At 48.0% G+C, this 23,718-nt stretch overlaps 1 long non-coding RNA gene across 1 annotated transcript in view; it reads left to right on the top strand.

Annotated features, from left to right (window-relative positions):
- Positions 1 to 7,838: 7,838 nt before the first annotated feature.
- LOC143837356 (uncharacterized) overlaps positions 7,839 to 23,718 on the top strand; it is a 57,439-nt gene continuing 41,559 nt past the window's right edge. Inside the window, exon 1 of the long non-coding RNA XR_013230964.1 lies at positions 7,839 to 7,952. This is a non-coding gene — a long non-coding RNA (uncharacterized LOC143837356). The remainder of the gene's footprint in view (positions 7,953 to 23,718) is intronic.

Genomic DNA, 23,718 nt, shown 5'->3' with positions numbered 1-23,718 from the left:
GTCCAGGCTAGGTGTAACTAAGGCATGGATAACTGTAGCTGATAATGGAAAAGATGCCAGTGGTGCAGCAGTCAGAACTGGGCAAATGCACTCTAGGCCACTAGGGATATCACTAGGCATGCCAGCCTCCAGGTAGGTTGTGGGGATCTCCTGGAATTGCAATTCATCTCCGGACTATAGAGATCTATTCTTCTGGAGGAAATGTAAGATTTGGAGGGTGGACTCTATGACACTGTACTCCACTCAAGTCTTGCCCAAGCTCCACCTTGAAATCTCCAAGAGTTTCCCATTCTGGAGTTGGCAACTCTATTTCACCCCCAACTGATGGCTGGGGGAATTTGGCAATCGTACAAGCCACAGCAACCACCTGTTTTTTAAGCTGACCTTTCTAGGGGTGGATGACCCCATCCAAGACAGGTGAGATCTGAAGTCCAGTGGCTTCTTATAGATATTAAATAACTTGGGTGATTAGATGGAACCCTGTGGCACCCCACAAGTCATTCTTTTCTGGGACTGACCAGCAAGATGAGATTCAAATCACCATAATACGTTGCCCCTTAGTCCCAATGCTGAGAGCCAGCTCAGTAGGATACTGTAGTCAATAGTATCAAAGACCAATAGAGATTCAGCAGAAATAGCTGGGTCACATTCCCTCTGTCCAATTCTCAGTCACAGTCACCAACAAAGGTAACCAAAGCAGGCTGTGCTCTAAATCCTGGCCTGAAGCCAAAACTGATGAGGATCTCTCTCTTCCAAGGATTCCTGAAGATGAGAGGCAACACCCTAGCATCTTGCCCAAGAATAGAAGATTGGCCAGAATATTCTAATGTATGAGGGCTCAGGAACATTCCTCTACCCTAAAAACAGGTGTAACAACTGATCTAATCATGAAGGTTCCAAACATTGTGAGAATTGTGGCGATGGTGTATATAGCTGGAACACTTTCCAGTGCAACTCCTTTGTTAAACACCCTATGAGATAAAACCTCATGGGTTCTCAGTGAATTGGCAGTGACTCAATGGAACTTAATTATTAACCTGCCTTGAATCTCAGTGAAAAGGGGGGATTATAAAGTCAATGTGAAGGAAAGGTATGACGTTCTGGTAGATGCTTCTGTGCAAATCTCATTAAAATGAAGAGTGCAGTGTGAGCAAAGTACTTCCCAGAGGACTGTGCCCTAAGATATTCTGCTAGATTGCAAGAGTCACCTATTTGTAAAATGAAATTAACATGGTCAGATATGTTGTTGAACACTGGTGTTGAGATCATTGCTGTTGGTGCTCTCCTGACCATGCATATTTACCTTATTAAAAAAAAATCAGATGAATGCACAGATGTCGTGGCAGAGCCATTGGATTCGAAGCTCTGTCTTTGTAACATGTTGCCTACCAAGGGCTATTCTTCTCTGCTTGTGTGAACTTGTTTAGCCTCATCACAACACCTGCTCAAATCAGCTGCTGTCTGAGATCCATTCCATCATTCTTTGCTGGCCCCAAAGGATTTGATTTTATCCCTCTTTATGCCCTCTTTATGGCTGGGTTTAACGGTTGTTTCTTATTGATTGTTCTGTAATTCATTTTCTCTGGAGGCTGTAAAACCCAATTAGGTGTTTTCGGCTTTTAAACATACACAGCCGTTCAAGGCGTACTCTGCCCACCGTACAATATTTGCAAATCATAAACTACTGCGTTCTCATCATAAACCTGTCATTATGTGTTCCGGGCTTAATTTCTAACTAGAAACAATTCGGTGACAAATTGCTTCACAAACACAGCAACCACCAGAATCCTCCCATTATCAGCAACTAATTTCGCAGGGTACATAAACAGGGTAAGTTGAGAGGCCTGTAAAGTAATTTAATCAGCTGTTTTGGCCGCAGATTCCACTGCCGATCTGTGGATCAATGATTATTTTTAATCTAGTGCCACTGATAAGTGGCTGGTGTACAGATATGCTCGGTAATATATCTAGGTAATTTATGCCTAAAAGCCTCATGCCCAGATACCCAGACGGTTTGCTTTTGATGTTACATGCCTAACAACCAAAAGATTCTTTCTTCCTTTTATGAGCTGAGCCCAATGGCAGTCTCATACTTTTCTGAACAGTGGCCCACACCCTTTCTTAATAGGTTCACAAGGTTAAATACCCATCACTGTGGAGCCCTGTTGATGGAAGTAGACTCAAGAATCTGAGATAGCAGAGCTGACTGCGTCTCAAGTTCAGTGCTAAGAAAAAAAAGCTCAAATTTCTCTTTGTGTCTTTGTTGCTTTTGAAATATCTCTTCTGTTTCAATTATCAGCAAGCTCATGTTCTACAGTGTTTACTTGTTTTCTCTGCAATTGTCTAATGATTTAGAGTGGCCTACTTTCTTAATTTTATTTCTCACATTTGTGACATTCATGTGTTGTAAATGCCTGAATCCCAGAGACTTTCAGCATTGAACGTAAACGTTAAGACTTGCTGGCACCTTTTGTGAATGTTGAAAAACTTAGAAATGCATAGGCCACTGTAGGCCATTGCCTGTGCATGTCCTGAATGCATGGGACTGTATTTCTATTTGAGGCCATGCACCAAGATAATCTTGGTTTGTTGGCATCTGCACGTGAATGGAGACATTGAACTAGATTTGACCATTTGCAGTTAATGCACATATAACTTTTCTTGTAGGAAAAGAGAAAGAAATGGCTGGCTTGCCTTCCCAGAATGTAATTTTATTTGGGTTCCCCTGTGATTAGACGTCTCCGGCACATTAACAGTGTCGTGCCAGAAACCCCTGGTGTCTGCAAGGAACTTCCTCGGTATCTTAAGAAAACAGAGTCCTGTTACTTTAGAAACAGAAGCAACAACAAATACTGAAGGAGGTGGCCTGGGAAAGTGACAGTGTTAAATGGCTTGTGCCACAGCTGGCGGTGCACTTGCTGAAATTATCCAGGCCTCAAGTACCTGAGACTGAAAACGTTCTCAATCAAATCGCAAAACCAGAGGAAATTCCAGTAAATCATTGACTTATTCAGATCAGCGGGTAACTGATCCATCCCCTAGTCTTGCCCTTGCTGCCGCCATCACCGCACTGTACAAGAACAAAGTCAATATTGGTGCTTTGTTATCACTGTTTGGAAGGATATGGTGCTATTGTAGAACTGGCAGGTTGGGTCTATGGACTTCAGAGACAGTCCAGATTTTTATTTATTCTGGAGTAAATGGCCAATGTTTTTTTGAGTGCAGCATGACTGAGTAGTTTGGAATATTTAGAGGTTGCTATTTTCTCTGGCAAAGAGCCTCTGCCCCCCCCCATTGGGATGAATAACACTGCTGGACTAAAGAACACTTTGCTGGTGTAAAACCTTTTGAAAAAACAAGGCCTGTGGAATGCCAACATGTCAGGCTGAAGTATCACAGACCATGCTAGGTCTGAAGGCTCCAGCACCTCTAGAGAACAAACTCAGTTCACAATTTCAGCATAGGCCTCTGCTTGTTTTTTCCTCTGGCTTTTCAGAACTCAAGCTGAATATATTCATAGATAGGCTTACCTAAGGTGAGAGACCTCTGGGTAATTCTGTCTGTTGCCTGCCAATGCTTACCTGGTCAGTGAGTGGCCAAATGAGAAAGGGGCACTTCAAGAAATACTGGTGAAAAAAATGACTGCACATTGCTTTTTTATGTGTAAGGACATAAGTGGATCAGACTAGAGGAGTTCATGTGAGTGTGTATATCTGCACATTCGTTTGTAAAGTGTCACTGACTTTACATAGACCAAAGGGTGTGGGTTGAAAAATCTCAGTGCTGCTCTCTTCCCTGAATTCTTGTATCATGGTTCTCTGTGGCTTTTCAGCCAGACTTGCTTCTTGTTTTGAAGTCAGTTAGAAAGAAAAATCCATAGGGCGCATTCTCCTTGGGTCCTTGTTATTAAGAGGGAGCTAGAAAAAGGGAGAAGTATTTTGTTCCTCTACTTATGTGATGTATTTTCTGTTAAAATTGATCCTGACACACTCCCTGCTTTACCAGTGAATAATGAACTCCTATCGCACCTAATTTGACTTTAAGGAACATATTTTAAGGGTGTGCAGAAATGCTTACAAGGACCAGAGGATGTCTGATAACACTCCAAACACAAGTACATTTTTTTTCAGTTCTGGGGTAAGCACTGAAATAACTAGCTTATTAGGCTGAGGTGATGTTTCAGATTCAGTAGATTCTCTCTTTGATTCTGCCTATAAGCTTAACTAGATGTTACAAATGATATGAATCCACCAAGGGGGCTAGCAAGCATAGTCTAGTGCAGCCTTTTTCAACCTTTTGACCATGGAGGTACTGCTAAAATATTTTTTAATGTGGAACATCTTCTGGCACGCCTCCTCATATGGATATGAATGCAGATGTGACACCCAAGGGTCCTGCCAGAAGAGTCCAAGGCAGCTGAGGAGGCTGAGGAAACACCCTGCTGTGCCACTGCTGGTGGACCAGCTAGTGGCCACCCTACCCCCAAGGGCCCAGCCAGTGCCTGCTATGCTACACCTGAGGCTGAGGCAGCAGCCACACTGCCCCTGGGGGCCCAGGCGGTAGCTGTAACACAGCTCAAGGCTGAGGCAGTAGCCACACTGCCTTCAAGCCCAAGGCAGTGACCACTCCCCCCCCCCCAGAGCCCAGCCAGTGCTGGGGCTATCACTGGGGCTGAGGCAATGGCTGTGCCACCCTCTGGGGCCCAGCCAGCACCTGAGAAGCAGGGGGGGGCAAGGCAACGGTGGAGGTGGACCAAAGGTTAGAAGATAAATGGGAAGGGGGAAGGGAGTATGTGTGTTTGCTTGGGAGGGAGGGAAGGAGGTTTGGAAACCAACAAGTAAGGCAGGAAATGGGAGGGGAAAAGGAAAGGAGTCTTTGTGTGTCTTTGCTTAGGAGGGAGAGGAGGAAATTGGGAAACCAACAGGTAAAGAAGGAAACAGTAAAGTGGGAAGGGAAGGGACTCTCTCTCCCTCCCTCTGTGTGTGTGTGTATGTATGTGTTTGTGAGGGATGGGGGAGGAACCAAGGAGGAGGTCAGAAAAACAACAGTTGAGGGGGGGGGGAGTCTGTGTATGTATGTGTGTGTGTGTTTACAAGGAAAGGAGGGGGTCCTGATCAAGTAGCCCCAGAACAGGAATGTTCCACATAGTATAAGAGACAGACTGGCAGTAGATTTTTTTCAGGCTTAAAGGTACCAGGGAGTGATATCAGCTGGCCATACCTCCCTGTTATGCCTCCCCCCAAGTGAGAGGAGCCTTCTCTGGGAAAGATTTAAATAGTTGGTGCCCATGCCCTTCCAACCCCCTCCAGGTCCATCATTGGACACTATGGGATGGGGAGGGGGTCATGATGAACTTGTAGTTTATAACATTTAGTTAGGTTCTGTGGTGCAATTGTGATAGAGCCAATTGGTTAGCAATAATATGAGGGGCAGGTCTGAGTGGTGCACAAGGAAGGAGGAGAGCAGAGTTGGTCCACCCACTGTGAGAATGACACAAACTAATTTTGGCAGCAGGGCACAGAACTCTTAAAGCTGTAAACCTGAACCCAAAAGACAGTAGAAACTGGCCAGCATGGAGAGAAACCAGCCTCCAAGTGACCTGGGGATCCTCCTAAATTACATCACATCTCCAGACTACAGAGAACCAGTCCCTTGGAGAAATTAGATGCTTTGGAGGGTGGACTCTATGGCATTGTACCCCATGGCAGTTCCAGTCCTCCCCAGGCTCCACCACCCAAATTTCCAAAAATTTCCTAACCTAGATCTTGCAACCCTACCTCCTACCAATAGCCGGGGCGGGGGGGGGGGGGCTTGGCAACCCTATCAGTCTCTGGTTGAGTCCTTGGGAGGGAAAGAGGTCATGGGCCCATGGGCCATCTCTAGCTTTCTGAGCATTCCAGTGCTGTAGATCACCTGAACTGTTAGTGATGCCTCCCCACACTAATGCATCTATCTCTTCCAGTCTGATTTTGAGAAAAAGATTTCCCAGCATTGTGTTTTCTTTCATTCTTGCTATTGAACATTTTTTTCCAGCAACATTTTGCTTTTCATAGAATATCATCCTGCTACAAATATTGTCTTGTGGCTCACTTCACTTCAGTTGTGAGCACACGGAAGGCAAGGCAGGGATTAAAATACTGGACTAGGGAAATCCAGGCTCAAATAACCACGAAGCCCTTTATCAGAGTCATGCAATCCTCTGACATGCTACTGCTGGCAAAGGCCAGTGATTTCAATTGATTCAGGCTGGGATGACTCTTCAGAGGATTGATTTCATCGTAGTTATCTTGGGCCAGTTTGTCAGCCTAACCAGCCTACTTGAGCTTCTGTTTGGGTAAAAGGGAAGAAAAGAAGAATGTTTACCATCATGATCTTTTTGTAAGATGGGTAGAATAAAAATATAGCAGTCTGTATTATTTACATATTTATGCAGCTAAAAAGTATCTGCTGTGCAAGCACCGGGTCATGCCTGACCCTTGGGGTGATGCCCTCTAGCATTTTCATGGCAGACTCAATACGGGGTGGTTTGCCAGTGCCTTCCCCAGTCATTACCGTTTACCCCCCAGCAAGCTGGGTACTCAGCTACTGCTTCCCTAATCCAAAAGAAAGGAGGGTTTGAAAAAAAAAACACTGTCAAACTCATTAAATATATACAATGCCATTTTCATATCTAATTCATTTTATTTTAATTATTTTAATATTGACTGTCAGAGGTAAGCTCTGGAAATATAGCAACAAATAAAAGCAACAAAATCTATTGAGCCATAGTTTAAATGTAAAGCAGCATTCGACATAAGGAATTAAGAACCAATCTGATAAGCAGCAGAGAATTAGAATAAATTAACATGCATAGCAGAAGGCATTTAAAATCATTCTGGATTCCTCAGGAAAGGAAGGGGGAAACATGTGTAATGTAGTACATAGCTATACAGAATAATGTATAGAATTTTACATTATAGGTAATGTGAAGGTTTAGTATTTTTAATTAATTGTCTATGAATTCAACTCCATGGTGTAATTGTCTCAGGTTTAAACTTGTTTACATGTCATAATTCCTAAATATAAATCCAGAAATGAAACATGGATCAATCAAATGGAACTATGCCTTCTGGAAAACACATGTGGGGGTGGGGGGGTGGGGGGACTTAAATATATTGCAATTTGCTGCTATTTATATCCCAAGCCAAATTCCATTATACTTTGGGGTAGAAAAGTTCCCTCAAAACCAAAAATGTTTTTGGTGGCAGAAGTCATTGTGTCTCACATCTCCTAAATACCCAGAGCCTATGAAAACACATATGAGGCAAAGTGTTTATTCTGAGGTGATTCATACCATTCTTTTTGCATATTGAATAACTCTCACCAGTTGTATTCCTTGATGAAGTTATACTTTTTATATTCAACTAGCAGTAAAGCCCATTGCAAAAATAAAATAAAAATACAACAGGTTCTAGGCAACCTGGGCTCCTTTTCAATACTCCCCCACCCCCAGTCTGGGAAGTTAGAGGGAGAGTATTGAGAGTGAAGGAAGGCTGTGCAGGGTCCCTTTAAACAGTCCCTTCCAGACTATTTGAATGGATCAGGGCCCTGTATGCACACTGCAGACAATTCTGAGAATCAGCCCTAACATGCAGGTTGTGTATGTGTGTTAAACAGTTCCTCCCAGCCTGGCAAAGCAGGGAGGGACTGTTTGAACAGAGAGGGGTCGCCCACCTTATAAGTAAAGAACTTAGAAGAGGCCCAAGTCCCTTTAAAGGTTCCACTCCCTGCCTGCCAAGGCAGGGCAGGGAAGGAAGCCTTTTAAGGCTATGGGGGCACCTGCCCTAGAGCTGAGGTGATAGAAGAGCTGGGCTGTCAGGGTCAGCTATACGGTGGGCATCCCTGGTCAGCGATCCCTTACCTTCTTCCTCCCTCTCTCCTGCTGGGAGTCCTGAACATTCTCAAGTCTCCTGGTGAGTGGGGCTCATTCTTGGAGGGCTTAGAAGACTCAGCATGTCATTGAGGTGAATGATTACAATTTTATATAGAGATTTGAAATACAATCTACGTTTGTAGTTCAGAAAACTAACATGCTTTTATAAATTTCAAATGAATACATCTAACAGTCATTGCTAACATTTGCATTGGGAGTAATTTTCTATCTCAAGAACACCCACTTTGATACTTTTGCATACAAAAGCTCCCCGATTTGTTTAAAACATTTTTATGCCACTTTACAAGTCAATCAAGTTTCTTGGTGGAAATATCATTAGATTTCTGGGCTTGTTTTATACCCCAGGCATCAAAAATGTGAATGACAAGTTGCTGTACTTCAGGGGCACTGGAAGCAATCTTAAGCATGTCTATTTGGAATTAAGTTCCACTGTATTTGGTGTAGTCTACTCCCAGGAAAGTAATTTTCAAACTGTAACCATTGCTTACTAAGAGGAGAAAGTTGCAGGGTCTCTTTCTTCGGTATCATAAAGCAAAGGCAGTATTCTTTCATTCTCAAAGTTATTTTTTGTGTATGTATATGGAAACTTTCACATGTATATGCCGGTGTGTCACTGGCTCAATTTTACATGAAACATGCATAGAGAGATGTGCTGGCTAAATATAATGAACTAATTCCTTATGGATGGCAAAATAACTTCCTAATTACATTTTATGTTCTTTTCGGGTTCTTGAGTATTTCATTTCCCACAAATTGAACAGATTTATGTGCATTTGGATGACAGCTCTGGCACAGGCAGGAGTGGGAAGGCCTGCCAGGAAGTGTGCACAGCCATTAGATAAGTCCAGGCTATGTCTAAGTACTGTATGCTTAATAGGCCTAGGTGTAAAGTGATGGTTCTTTTTTCACGGTGTATTGCTAAGCCAGCCCGCTATAAAACATTGATCTCTCAGATACAGGAGACACATGACTCCCAGGCCAGAAGGTCCACTAGGCTTAACCTGCTGAACTCAACGTGCTAAAAGGGCTTAAAATGTAATCATTAGTCGATTTTTGCAAGCAGCTGGTAAAACAAGACTTCTAGGCAGCCAGGGTGCTTTAATTTATTTCTTAATCCTGCCAAATCAGCAGAAAAGTATTTTACCTTAGCGCCATTCAGCTGGGGGGAGGGGGAGATTTTTTTTTTTAATTTAAATTCCAAAAGGTACATGGAAAGAGAAAGGATCAGTGTAACTGGAACAAACCCTCACAATCTCAGCACATTATAAGCAGCAAAGCCATTAAACAGAACCTCTAATGATTCCTTGACAACCTCTTTAACCATTCTCTGAAACCCGAGGGGGACGGGTTTTTACTCAGCTCTGCCCACACTATATTAGTTTCTTTCTGAATTCCTCGGAAATATTTTTGAGCTTGCCAGGCTCTGTTAAAATCCACACTTTCCCAAGATAAAAAGCAGACAAAAAGAGATTCTAGGGACCCCCAACCCTTGACTTATGTGTCAATCAGTAGTTCTTGTCTTGGAGGAAAATTGCAAGTTACTCCATTAGCAATTGTCTGTGAGTCTCCTTAAAAAGAAAACATCCTGAAAGCCAGATGTGCCATTAGGCAAGCAAAACCTTGTCACTGTTTGCAGACAAGGCTTGCCACAAAGGGAAGTAATCTAAGAATGTCAGTTCTGTAGGAACTGGAAAGAGGCATGGCCAGAAACGGGGTTTAGTAGATTTTTATAAAAACCTCTCATGGCATACCTTTATAGTTCACCATTTAATTGTGATAGAATACAATAGCAGGAAGGACTGTAGTACAAAGGTTATTTAAAAAATAAACCACATGGTCCCATTAAAAAAATTCACATACATGCCAAGTCTCTCCATACTACTAAATCACTAAATCTAGGATATAGTTATCTAAGAATATTTTTGGGTATTGAGTGCAGCTTAACTCAGACAATTCTACAAAGGCACCTCTACATCTCAGCAATGAATTTACTTTTTCTCACCTTCTGCATTATTGCATTTGCATTCTTAAGGTGTTTCAACTTAGCACTATTGTGCAGGGTGAATGTACCATATGCTTGCAAACACATGTGGTGAATCTTAGGGGAGAACTGGTTAAAGAGCCATCATTGGCCACCACTCTCTGTTGAACACATATTCCATGGCAAACTTGGTTTTGCCGTGTTCATTGTGTGAAATATTTCAATGTGGTTTACCTCATGGAGATCATTTATTTATTTATTTATTTATTTATTTATTTATTTATTTATTTATTTATTTATTTATTTATTTATTTATCCTATGGCATAATCTTGTGTAACTGGGAGATCTGATGATTGCAGGATTTTCTGGCATCCAGGTAAGAGATGTTTGGAGGTGGTTTGCCATTACCTGCCTCCATATCATGACCCTAGTTTTTCTTGGAGGTCTCCCATCCATATACCAAGGTTGATTCTGCTTTGTTTCTGAGATCTGATGAGATCAAGCATGCCTGGGGTATCCAGGTCAGGGCACCTTATGGAGTGGTCATATACATTCCTGAGATAATTGACTCTGAGCAGCTACAACAATATCTATCTTCTTGTTCTGGGTGGAGGTGGGAGGGAAGGCCATGGGGAGATACCTCCTTCCTACCCCATCCCCTACATCTCCAAATGCCAGGCTAGGTGGGGAAGGCCATGGAGGGCTGCTCCTTTCCCACCCACCCCATCCCCTACATCTCCCAAAGACCAGGCTGCTTGGGAAAGGCTGTGCGGAATGGGCTACCTCCTTCCCAATCCTATCTCCCAAAGGGCAGGCAGGCAGGGCAGGAGATGGGGGACTGCCTCCTTCCAACCCCCCACATCCCCCAAAGGACAGGCTGGACTAGTAAGGCTGTAGGGGATGGGCTGCCTTCTTCCCATCTCCCAAGGGCCAGGCTGTGTGGGGAAGGCTGCTGGATCTCCCCAGCCCCTCTGAGGAGAGTGAGAGTGAGAGGGAAAGCTAAACTTGCTCTGATGGCCTGCTGCAGGGCTATGGGAAGGTGTTGTTATGAGCCCAGGTCCGGTTAGTGAAGGACTCCTTGGAGGAAATGCCTTGCCAGGAGCTCCCAGCTTCACCTGAGCCTCAGCTGAATTAGCCCAGTCAGATGTTTAACAGGCAGAGAGTTCTGACCAGCAGGAGGGAATGGAGCTGCAGACAAACCAGAGCTTAGATTAGCCTGATTTATATGATCTCTTTAATCGAATGCAATCTGCTGAATTGATCTCTTGCCACATAACCCACTCAGGAAATTCTGGAATAGTAGCCAAAGACTTTCCCCGCCAAATATTTTAAAGAAACAAAAATGCACACGGGGCAAAAGAAGATAAAATCCCCTAGTGTTATTGAGCTCATAATGCTTGGCAGTGGGTGGGTGAAGATATACTGTCTCTGTCAATATTTGAAAGAATTGTTTTTGGAGTCCAATGCTGAATAGTCTAGAAAGCAGAACAGAATTACTTTTAAAGCCAACACCTCAACCATGAATAGATTTTCTTGGAAGGATGTTACCTTGATTTCTATAGAAGTTATATGTAAGTAAGTTACAGACTACCACTGTCTACCCTGATCCTAAACATTCATCTTTTTCTAACACCTATGTGAGGTGGCTGATTCAGATCACAATTATGGTACTTATGGATAAAGGGTTTCATTCTTCTGTCCTATGTCATGTTCCAACCTGCAATAGTCCTGGGGAAAGCTATCTGGCTCATTTGAATAGATGAAACCTCTTCTCATACAATCATAGAGTGGGAAGGCGCCATGCAGGCCATCTAGTCCAACCCCCTGCTCAATGCAGGATCAGCCTAAAGCATCCAGGATAAGTATCTGTCCAGCTGCTGTTTGAAGACTGTCAGTGAGGGGGAGCTCACCACCTCCCTAGGCAGTTGATTCCACTGCTGAACTACTCTTACTGTGAAATTTCCCCCCTGATATGTAGCCGATATCATTCTTCATGTAGTTTAAACCCATTACTGCAGGTCCTATCCCCTGCTGCCAACAGGAACCTTTTCCTGCCCTCCTCTGACAACCTTTCAAATACGTAAAAACAGCAGTCACATCCTAATCAACCTCCTCTTCTCCAGGCTAAACATTCCCAAGTCCCTCAGCTTTTCCTCATAGGGCTTAGTCCCCAGGCTCCAGATCATTCTTGTTGTTCTCCTCTGAACACTCTCAATTTGGTCCATGTCCTTTTTGGAGTGAGACCTCCAGAACAGCACTCAGTACTCCAGGTGGGGTTTGATCAATGCATGTTGCAGTCCTTCTTCAAATTAGGCACTTCCTTTGTAGAAATTCAGGAGAAACTGAAACTTCTGTAAAACAGGACTCTGTAATGTGTGACCTGGATGTTGTCTTTTCCATGATAATCTGCATGGGGAAGAGAAGTTCAGCATTAGTTCCAGTGACTGGCTGACCCTCTTCCAAATGGTTCATGTCCTCAAGCCTTTACAGGAAACCACCAATGTGTGCTGTACCCATATAGGGGCAAGTCAACCCCCTGATTTTTGGGATGGACAGAGTGTTGGCCTCCTCACAGCAGCTGGGCATCAAAGGGATAGCTGTTCTCCCATGGGAGGGCCTTAATAGAGAGGTTGCAGGTGGACAGTAAGTTTCCTTCCTTTATACCCTACCTTTTCCACCAACAGCAGGGACCCAAAACAGCTTACACCATTCTCCTGTCCTCAATTTTATTCTCACAACAACTCAATTCAGTCCCCTTTTCTATTTTTTCTATTATAGAAATAAATAAATAAATAAATAAATAAATAAATAAACAAATAAACAAACAAACAAACTTTTTCCACTGTACCATCATCATCATCTCCTTGATTTCCATACTGCTGTCTCAGTGGACCAGCTCGGGATGGTTGGTGTACAGCATGTGAACATAATGCCATTAATTAAAACAATAAATTACAATTTAAACTAAAATTAAATTGTGCAACAGTGTCAGCATCAACCAGACAGATATTATATCACCCAAATCTCTAAGAACTAGGATGCAGTTTGGAGGTGGCCTTGATGGGGAGGGGCCAGTAGATACACATGTGTGATATGGTCTAGTATCAGCTCATACCTTGAATAAAACTTTGTTGGTCTTAGAGGTGCCACCAGTCTTTAAATTTCTTCTGCTGATTCAGACCAACACAGCTACCCACTTGAATCTTTGAGGTAGATTAGGCTGAGAGATATGGAGCAGCCCAAGGTAATTCAGCAAGCTTCCAAGGCAAAGTGGAGTTCCGAATCTGGGTCTCCCCAAACTGAGTCCAACAGTCTAAGCCCTATATCACACGGGCTATCATTTAGACAGACAAAATCCATATTTTAAAGCTCTCCTCCCCCATCTCTTTGCACACATCAGGTATAACCATGCATGTTTAATCAGAAGTATGACCCACTAAATACAGCTTAGCTATCTGAGGTTCAGAGAGTAAACAGAGCTCCCCTCATTATAAAATAACACAACAGTCATGCCCTTGTGGGTTGGATTTGGGCTAGGACCACGGAGGATGTTTAAGCCTGTCCCCATGCTGTTTTCCCAATTTGTAACAAACCTAGGAGTCCATTCTCTGATCCACTGGGGCAAAATGCAGACACCTGTATCAGTATCTGTATATCCTTTCACTGGGTCAAACATCAATGCCCTGAGGCTGTACTGAGTTGGGAAAATATCGAGGGGTAGGCTTAACTCTCCCCTTCCCAGCATTCCCAGTGTTTCATGGCCCAAATCCAAACCTGCTCAATGCAGGATCAGCCCTAAGCATCATAAAGCATCCAAGAAAAGTGTGTATCCAACCTTTGTTTGAAGACTGCCAGTGAGGGGGAGCTCACCACCTCCTTAGGCAGCCTATTCCACTGCTGAACTACTCTGACTGTGAAAAATCTTTTCCTGATATCTAGCCTATATCGTTGTACTTGAAGTTTAAACCCATTACTGCGTGTCCTCTCCTCTGCAGCCAACAGAAACAGCATCCTGCCCTCCTCCAAGTGACAACCTTTCAAATACTTAAAGAGGGCTATCATGTCCCCTCTCAACCTCCTTTTCTCCAGACTGAGTTTCTCCAGACATTCCCAAGTCCCTCAACCTATCTTCATAGGGCTTGGTCCCTTGGCCCCAGATCATCCACGTCAATCTCCTCTGTACCCTTTCAATTTTATCTACGTCCTTCTTGAAGTGAGGCCTCCAGAACTGCACACAGTACTCCAGGTGTGGTCTGACCAGTTGTCGTGGTTCGGTCCTTGGTGGCTGGGGAACCGGACCGAACCCCGCCATCAGAGGCGCCCGCGATCACGGAGGTAGGGCATGGTGATCATAGGCAAGCCGGCAGCTGGGCGCCCCACCCGATCGTTGAGGTGGCAATGGCCGCTAAAGAACCTCAATGTCCCCCTCCACCTTTTGACAAGGGCCCGGAGATGGCCCTTTGTTCCAGGAAAATGGGCCATCAGGAACCCCGGAAAACCTCGCATATGTGCATGAGTCATGATTGTATCAGCATGTTCCCTCCGCAAGTACTGGGTGGGGCAATACAGCCTAAGGAGGTGGGTTTTGTATAAAAGGGAGCTTCCACCTGGAGTTCGGTGGAAGCTCTTACTCCATACCAGCGGACTCCACGTTGCTGAAATAAAGCTTGTTCCTGTTGTATCGTTCACCAGGCCTGGCGTGACGTTTTCTTCAAAGGGGCACCCTGGTTTTTCAGTTAGCAAGCGGGTCCCCGACATCGTAAGAGCTTCCCACCGAACTCCAGGGTCGGCATCGCATCCGAGCGCTTATCGGGACGGATCCAGAGATGGCGTTTTCAAGCAACGGGGCGGTCTTGACCCCCACGAACCCCGGGAACATGAGTTTAATGTCCCCGGGAGATTTCCTCCGAAAATCGGGGGGCCAGGAGCAGCTGTCCGGGACCCCGAGACCCTCGGCAGTGGCGGCCAAGGGAAGGCGCCGGGCCATGGGGTTCCCAAGCACGGCGGGGAGCGCGCCGAGGTCTGGGGGGTTGGCCCCAACCTGGGACACCCAGCTGAGGCAGGCGCTTCGCCCGGTAGGACCTGAGGAATCCCTAGAGGACCTGCGGCGGGCCATGGCGGACTTGGCCAGGCGCTTGCAGGCAGCTGAAGCCCGTGAGCAAGCTCGGGCCGGGCCCGGAGGGACTGGTAATACAACGGCGGAGGGGATCGCGTCGAGTGAGGACGTCTCCAGCGACGAGGACGAGCCCGGCACTGGTGAGCGGGCCCCGGACCCCGACCCGGAGCAGTTTTCAGTCCCGAGTAGGCGAGACGGCCAGCGGAGAGGCGAGACAGCAGAGGATCTCGGGGGAGCGGGTGAGCCGACGGGGCGGCGAGAGCCGGACCAACGCAGGAGCGACGTGCAAGGCAGGGAGCGGCACGGCGTCGTTGGGCAAGTTGGTAGCCGGTGGAGCGGAGCAGGACGAGACGGCGGACGCCGAGAATCCCGGATCCGGAGGGGGTCGGACTACTCTCCAAAACGTTCCCCCCCAGAGCTTAAGGCGCGTTTCGACGGGACGCCGGACGACCTCCCGCAGTTCCTCCTCCACGCGCTGACGCATGCCCGGAGGTATGGAGACCGGTATGAGGACTCCGAGGACTTGGTCTGGGGGGTGGCCTCGTGTCTCCAGGGCAAGGCGGGTCAGTGGTACCTAGGGTTGGCCGAGCGCGGCGACCCGGCAACTCGGGACCTGCAGGATTTCGTGGTCGCGCTCCGCCGACGATTCCAGGACCCCCAGGCTGAGGACAAGGCAAAGAGTCGGATCAAGGGACTTCGACAGGGTACTAGGGGGGTTATGGACTATATAGACATTTTCCGGAGGGAAGCAGGCAAGGTGTTCTCCTGGAACGAGGAGACCCAAATCGAGTACTTCCGGGAGGGCCTTAACCCGAAGCTTAGGGAATGGGCCGTGATCAAGGGGACGGAAGAAGATCTGTCTACACTGGAGGGGTGGTGTTTTGTGGTCGCCAAGCTGGAAGCCAGCCTGGGTTGGGCCGCCGCACCCCCCCCGGGAGGCCAAAGGCGGGTCAGCCGAGGCGCCGAGACCGGGCCCCGACAACTCTCGCCCCAAACGACCCCCGAACCCCGAGCGGGAAAGGAGACGCCGGGAAGGTCTGTGCCTGAAATGCGGGGGGTCAGGACATTTCGCAGCAGCGTGCCAACGGCAAGGGGGGGAGGACCGCGGGCTCTCCCAGGGGGGAGGTGCGACACGCCCCCAGCAGGCACGCCGGGCGGAGGACCTCCGCAACGAACCGGGAAGCGCCCAGGCGACGGGAAACGGCCAGGACCTGCTGTAGACGGCGCCGGGCAGCAGGTCCCGCGGTGCGAGGGAAAACCCCTACAGCATGAGGCGCGACCTCCGAACGTGGTAATTTTAGAGCTCCGGAACCCGGAGAACGGACTAAGTTGGGTGGGGGAGGCTCTTTTGGACTCTGGATGCGACCACAGCATGGTCCACCCCCAGATAGCCCGGGCTTTGGGGCTACCGAAGCGCATTCGGAAGGTTCCCCTGGTTTTCGTCCAGATGGACGGCAGCCCGATTCAGGGGGGACCTTTCGGGGAGGAGGTGGGTCCTATCGCCATCCACATAGGGGACCACCAAGAGCTGCGGTGGCTGATCCAGGTCCCCGTAGCGGGATATCGGGCGGTGTTGGGCCTGGATTGGCTGAAGGAACACAACCCCGTGGTGGACTGGCGGGCGGGGACCCTGAAGTTCGACTTGACGGTGGGTGCACGGCATCGGGTCCCCCACGAGAATTCCAGCCACAAGAGGACGGCGGCGCGTCCCAGGGGAGCGGCGGCGGCGCAGCAGGAGATACCAGAGCCCGAGGTCCCGCCAGAGTACCGAGACCTCGCAGCCGTTTTCAGCGAGCGGGAAGCGGACGAGCTACCCCCACACCGCCGCACGGACTGCGCTATCAACATCCCAGAGGGGGCGGTACTACCCAAAGGGCGCATCTACAAGATGAGTGAGGGTGAGCTCAAGGACCTCCGGGAGTTTTTGGGTAAAAATCTGGCCCGAGGTTTCATCCGGCCCGCTTCCAGTCCCATGGGAGCTCCAGTCTTGTTCGTCCGGAAAAAGGATGGGTCCCGACGGCTGTGCCAGGACTACCGGGGCCTCAACGCCATCGCAGCGGGGAACGCTTACCCCCTCCCGCTGATCCCGGATTTGCTGGCCCGGCTGGGCAAAGGGACTCTGTTCACTAAGCTGGACCTAAGGGAGGCGTACTACCGGGTACGCATCCGGGAGGGGGATGAGTGGAAAACAGCGTTTAACTGTCAATTGGGACAATTCGAATTTAAAGTGATGCCGTTCGGTTTAAGCGGGGCACCTGGGGTTTTCATGAGTCTAATTAATGAGGTGTTGCAGGACCTTCTGTTTCAGGGGGTGGTTGTTTATTTGGATGACGTCCTGATCTACAGCCAAGATCCCCAAGAGCACGTGACCCTGGTGAGGGAGGTGTTAAAGCGCCTGCTGGCAAACCACCTAGACGTGAAGCTGGCTAAGTGCGAATTCCACCGTCCCTCCCTGGACTATTTGGGCTACCGCATCTCAGCCCAGGGCATAGCTATGGACCCCGAGAAGGTGCAGGCGGTGCTGGCCTGGGAAAGGCCCCGCACCCGGAAACAGCTACAAAGCTTCCTGGGGTTTGCTAACTTTTTTAGAGGCTTCATCCCCAGATACTCCTCCGTAGTGGCTCCCCTCACGGACTTGCTAGGTACCAAGGGGAGAGGTCCTCGCGCCACGCGGCCCAGCGCAGCGCTCGGCTGGAATGAGAAATCGGAGGCAGCGTTCCTGGCCCTCAAGCAGGCTTTCGCGTCTGAGCCCACGCTACTGCACGTCGACCCAACCCAGCCGATGGTGGTACAAGTCGACGCCAGCGACGCAGCAGCCGGGGCGGTTCTCCTGCAGCGAGACAAGGCGGGACAGCTGAGGCCGGCGGCCTACCTCTCACGAAAATTCGCCGAAACGGAGCTGAACTGGTCTACCTGGGAGAAGGAGGCGTTTGCGATTAAGTTCGCCCTCACCGAATGGCGGCATTGGCTGGAGGAAACAGAGGAGCCGTTCGAGGTCTGGACAGATCACAAGAATCTGGAGGCGCTCCGGCAACCGCGATCCCTGAACGCCAAACAGATGAGGTGGGCGGAGTTCTTTTCGCGGTACAATTTCAAGCTTGGTCACATCCCCGGCAAAGAGAATTTCCTCGCGGACGCCCTCTCCCGTCTGCCGCATTATGGGGAGGGGTACGCTCCCTGCACCAGGTCCGTGTTTGGTGAGGAGCAGCTGGGACGGGGGGTCGTCACTAGGCGTCGGGCCAGGGAGGAATGGGAGCCCGACCCGGCGACCGCCCCGCTCCGAGACCGCCTAGTGGCAGCCTACGGGACAGACGAGGAGCTGGCTGAGCTCCGGGACTCTTTGATTTTGGACTCCGGTCTCTGGCGGAGGGGGGAGGCTGTCTACGTCCCGGAAGGGCTACGACGGGAAGCCCTCAGCCTCTGCCACGATGCTAAGACCGCCGGGCACTTCGGTTTCGTAAAATCCTGGAAGTTGGCCCGGCGGCGGTTTTGGTGGCCCAGTCTGCGGCGGGACACAAAAGCTTACGTCAGTGGTTGTCCTGTCTGCCTGACCTGCAAGCCGGGGGTTGGCAAGCCGAAAGGTCTGCTGCACCCGCTCGAGGTCCCGACCCGGCCGTGGTCAGTGATCTCCATGGACTTTATAACAGACTTGCCTCCCAGCAAGGGGAAAACGGTGATCTGGGTGGTGGTAGATCTATTTTCCAAACAGGTCCATTTCATTCCTTGCGCCAGTGTCCCCAGTGCCTCACAGTTGGCTCGGATGTTCCTGGATCACGTGTTCCGACTGCACGGGCTGCCGGACAAGGTGATTTCAGATCGGGGCTCACAATTCGTGTCCCGGTTTTGGCAAGCTTTCCTGCGCCTGTTAGACATCGAGCAAGGGCTGAGCTCCGCTTACCACCCCCAGACGGACGGGCAGACCGAGCGGGTTAATCAAGTACTGGAGCAGTACTTGCGGTGTTTCGGTTCCTATCATCAAGACACCTGGGTGCCCCTGCTCCCCCTGGCCGAGTTCGCGTACAACAACGCAGACCACAGCAGCACGGAGATGTCGCCTTTTGCCGTCGTCTACGGGACAGACCTGAGACACTTCCCGGAGCTTGGAGAGGTCCCCGCCCGGGAATCGGCCGACCTTCGCGAGTGGGGGAAGCGTGCCGGGAGCTGCTGGAAGTCGCTGCAGGAGCAGCTCCACAAAGTCAAGGCAGCGCAGAAAGAGGACGCCGACCGGAAGAGACGACCAGCTGAAGAGATCCGACCGGGGGATCGAGTTTACCTTTCCACCCGGAACCTACGGTTGAATTTGCCCAGCAAGAAGCTAGGCCCTCGGTTTTTGGGGCCTTTCGAGGTCTTGGCCCCGATCAACGAAGTTTCGGTCAAGCTCAAGCTCCCCAAGAACCTCCGGCACATCCATCCCGTCTTTCACGTGAGCCTTCTAAAAAAAACTCCGGACGGTGACGTTTGGCACCCCGTGTTTTCCCCGCCAGCGCCCGAGGTCCTGCCGGGGGGGGAGCACCACGAGGTGGCGGATATCCTGGACTCTAGACTCCACAGGGGGAAGTTGCAGTACCTCGTGGAATGGAAGGACTTCGCTTTGGGGGACCGGGAATGGGTCTGGGCAGCGGACGTCCTTGCGCCCCGACTCACTGAACGTTTCCACAAGCGGTATCCTGGCCGTCCCGGGGGGTTGGAGAATGGACCTTTGGGGGGGCAGAATGTCGTGGTTCGGTCCTTGGTGGCTGGGGAACCGGACCGAACCCCGCCATCAGAGGCGCCCGCGATCACGGAGGTAGGGCATGGTGATCATAGGCAAGCCGGCAGCTGGGCGCCCCACCCGATCGTTGAGGTGGCAATGGCCGCTAAAGAACCTCAATGTCCCCCTCCACCTTTTGACAAGGGCCCGGAGATGGCCCTTTGTTCCAGGAAAATGGGCCATCAGGAACCCCGGAAAACCTCGCATATGTGCATGAGTCATGATTGTATCAGCATGTTCCCTCCGCAAGTACTGGGTGGGGCAATACAGCCTAAGGAGGTGGGTTTTGTATAAAAGGGAGCTTCCACCTGGAGTTCGGTGGAAGCTCTTACTCCATACCAGCGGACTCCACGTTGCTGAAATAAAGCTTGTTCCTGTTGTATCGTTCACCAGGCCTGGCGTGACGTTTTCTTCAAAGGGGCACCCTGGTTTTTCAGTTAGCAAGCGGGTCCCCGACACCAGTGCCGTATACAATGGGACTATGACATCTTGTGATTTTGATGTGATGCCCCTGTGGATACAGCCCAAAATGGCATTTGCCTTTTTTACCGCTGCATCACACTGCCTGCTCATGTTTAGTTTACAATCCACGAGTACCCCAAGGTCTCGTTCACACACAGTGTTACCTAGAAGCGTATCCCCCATCCAGTAGGCATGCTTTTCATTTTTCTGACCCAGATGCAAAACTTTACATTTATCTTTATTAAATTGCATCTTGTTCTCATTTGCCCATTTTTCCATTGTGTTCAGATCTCGTGGAACTCTGTCTCTATCTTCCGGAGTATTTGCCAGTCCTCCCAATTTCGTGTCATCTGCAAACTTGATGAGTAGTCCCTCCACCCCCTTATCTAGATCATTAATAAATATGTTAAAAAGTACCGTGCCGAGCACCGAGCCCTGAGGGACCCCGCTACTCACCTCTCTCCAGTCTGATGAAACACCATTGACAACAACTCTTTGAGTGCGGTTCTCTAACCAATTCCCTATCCACTTAACTATCCGAAAATCCAGATTGCAGTCCTTCAACTTATCCATCAGAACATCATGGAGAACCTTGTCAAAAGCTTTACCAAGTAAACGACATCAACCGAATTTCCCTGATCCAGCAAACCTGTTACTTGGTCAAAAAAGGAAACCAGGTTGGTCTGGCAGGACCTGTTGGAGACAAATCCATGCTGACTTCTTTGGATCACCAAATTGTCCTCCAGATGTTTGCAGATCGCTCCCTTTAATATCTGCTCCATTATCTTCCCCACAACAGAGGTCAGACTCACTGGTCTGTAGTTTCCCGGGTCATCCTTCCTCCCTTTTTTGAAGATCGGAATAACGTTTGCTCTCTTCCAGTCCTCCAGGACATCTCCAGTCCTTAAAGAGGTTCCGAAGATGATGGACAAGGGTTGTGCAAGTTCTCTGGAAAGTTCTTTGAGCACTCTCGGGTGCATTTCATCCAGTCCAGGGGATTTGAACTCATCCAGTGCAGCTAAATGCCTCTCGACAACCTCTCTATCCATGTTAACCTGCCACCCAGACACTATCCTTTGGCTATGGCCATCTCTCGATGTGCCTAAACCCTTTGACCTGTGGGAAAAAACAGATGTAAAATAGGCACTAAGCCTTTCTGCTTTCTCTGCATCCTCCATTAGAGTTTGTCCATCCGCACCCAACAGTGGGCCTATTGCTTCCTTTACTTTACGTTTGCTCCTCACATAACTGAAAAATCTTTTCTTGTTACAATGGGCTTCCCTGACCAATCTTAGCTCACTCTCAGCTTTGGCCTTTCTGATGATTGATCTACAGTGCCTAGTAACCTGTAGGTACTCTTCTTTAGAGCTCTGTCCTTCCCTCCATTTCCTGAACATTTTCCTTTTCTTTCTTAGTTCCTCTTGAAGTTCTCTGTTCATCCAAATAGGCTTCTTAGAGCTCCTGCAGTGTTTTCATCTTTCTGGGATAGTCATTGATTGAGCATGCAATAGCTCTTGTTTGAGTAGCGCCCACCCTTCACATGCTCCCTTCCCTTCCAACATTCTCGTCCATGGTATAACACTCATCATGTCTCTGAGTTTATTAAAGTTTGCCCTACGAAAATCCAACATCCGTGTCTGGCTACAAGCTTCCTTGGCTCCCCATCTCAAAAGGAATTCTATGAGGACATGGTCACTTCCCCCTAGGGTCCCCACCTCCTTCACCTCATCCACCAACTCTTGCCTGTTGGTCAGTATTAAGTCCAGTATGGCTGAACCTCTTGTGGGTTCATCTACCATTTGATAAATGAAATTGTCAGCCAGGCAGGTCAGAAAGTTGCATGACTGAGGACGCTTCGCAGAGTTTGTTTCCCAGCACACATCTGGGAAATTGAAGTCACCCATGATGACAAGGTCCTGCCGCTTGGATATTTTCTCAAGCTGCTCACAAAGTGCAGCATCCACATCCTCTCGTTGGTCAGGCAGTCGGTAGCAGACACCAACCACCACACTGTTTGTTTTCCCCTCGCTTATTTTCACCCAGATGCTTTCCACTATAGATATACTCTCCTTCACTAAATTTCCTGACAGGTAAGCCCTTTCCTCACATACAGTGCCACTCCTCCACCTCTTCAATCTATTCTGTTTTTTCTGAACAGTTCATATCCATCCACTATTACATTCCAGTCATGAGAATCATTCCACCAAGTTTCTGTGATGCCCACTACATCATACCTTTCCATCAGCATGAGAAGTTTCAGTTCTTCCTTTTTATTGCCCATGCTTCGGGCGTTAGTATAAAGACATCTGAATCCTTTTACTTTTGGTTCCCTATGAGCTGGCCTTGCCGGTTGGACTGCCCCCGATCGTCTCCTTCCCCTTGTGGCTTTAGTTTAAAGCTCTCCTGATGAATATCCCCAGGTTCCTTCCAAACACATTCTTCCCTAGTTTCGATAAGTGCAGTCCATCAGGAGCTAGTAGGCCTTCCTCAAGAAAGCCTATCCCATGGTCCCAGAAACCAAATCTCTCCTGCTGGCACTAACTACGCAGCCAGTGTTCTTACCAGCCTTCTCCTTGACATACTAGTTATCTGTATACAGGGAAGCTCTTGTTTGTGTGGTTCATTCTTTTATCTTGTGATTCTCGGGACATGGCAAATCAGCTGTCATTTGTGTTGCTAGTGCATCACTGTTTTTGTTTCCTTAGGGCTATGCTAACTTTACTGTGTATTCCCCATTTATATATAGCTAATAACATAGTTCTAAATCTTTTCCTAAGACCTTTAAACAAAATGGAATGTCTGACAGAGATGACTGAAAGACTCACAGCATTACTCATTGTGTGTTTTTTCAAAGTATATTTTAGCACCATTTGTGACCAGCTCAAATGGACTAGGCAAACAGATGATAATATGCATAGGCCACACTCAGTCAAATGTCCAAGCTCTAAACAATCTATATGATATTTTACATATTGTTAAACACTTTCCACACAAGCTATTATTGTATCTTTTGATGAACTCTCCATAAAACAGAAAGAAATATTTAAGGACTATGAAATTAATTTTTTAAAATGAATTTGGCAAATTTTCCATAAGAAAAGTCATCTCACAGGCAATGTTTTGCTAGGATCTGCCATCTCAGAGACTGAGTAATGAGCAATCCATCCGTCTTTATATTTAGTAATTTTCCATTTCATCTTTTGCCCTTTTTTAGTATATGATTTAATTCACAGCACATAAACATTTATACTCGAGCCTCATAAAAATGAAAATGTGCAGCATTATAGCAAGTGTGTTTTCTCACACAACAAAGGACAGCAAGGAAATTGATGTCCTCCTTCTCACAGTCCAGTCTCTTACGTCTTCTCTCTCTTGGCTGAGTAGTTCTGTTTCAGTTGGATGAAGACTGCTCATGGGATGTATATCTTCTGTGTTATAGCCAACTTCTTAGGAAATATGCCTGAGAAATATTTGT

The sequence above is a fragment of the Paroedura picta genome, chromosome 1, assembly GCF_049243985.1.
Source record: "Paroedura picta isolate Pp20150507F chromosome 1, Ppicta_v3.0, whole genome shotgun sequence".
NCBI lineage: Eukaryota > Metazoa > Chordata > Lepidosauria > Squamata > Gekkonidae > Paroedura > Paroedura picta.
The sequence above is the reverse complement of the archived record's forward strand: the minus strand, read 5'-3'. Positions and strand labels throughout refer to the sequence as shown.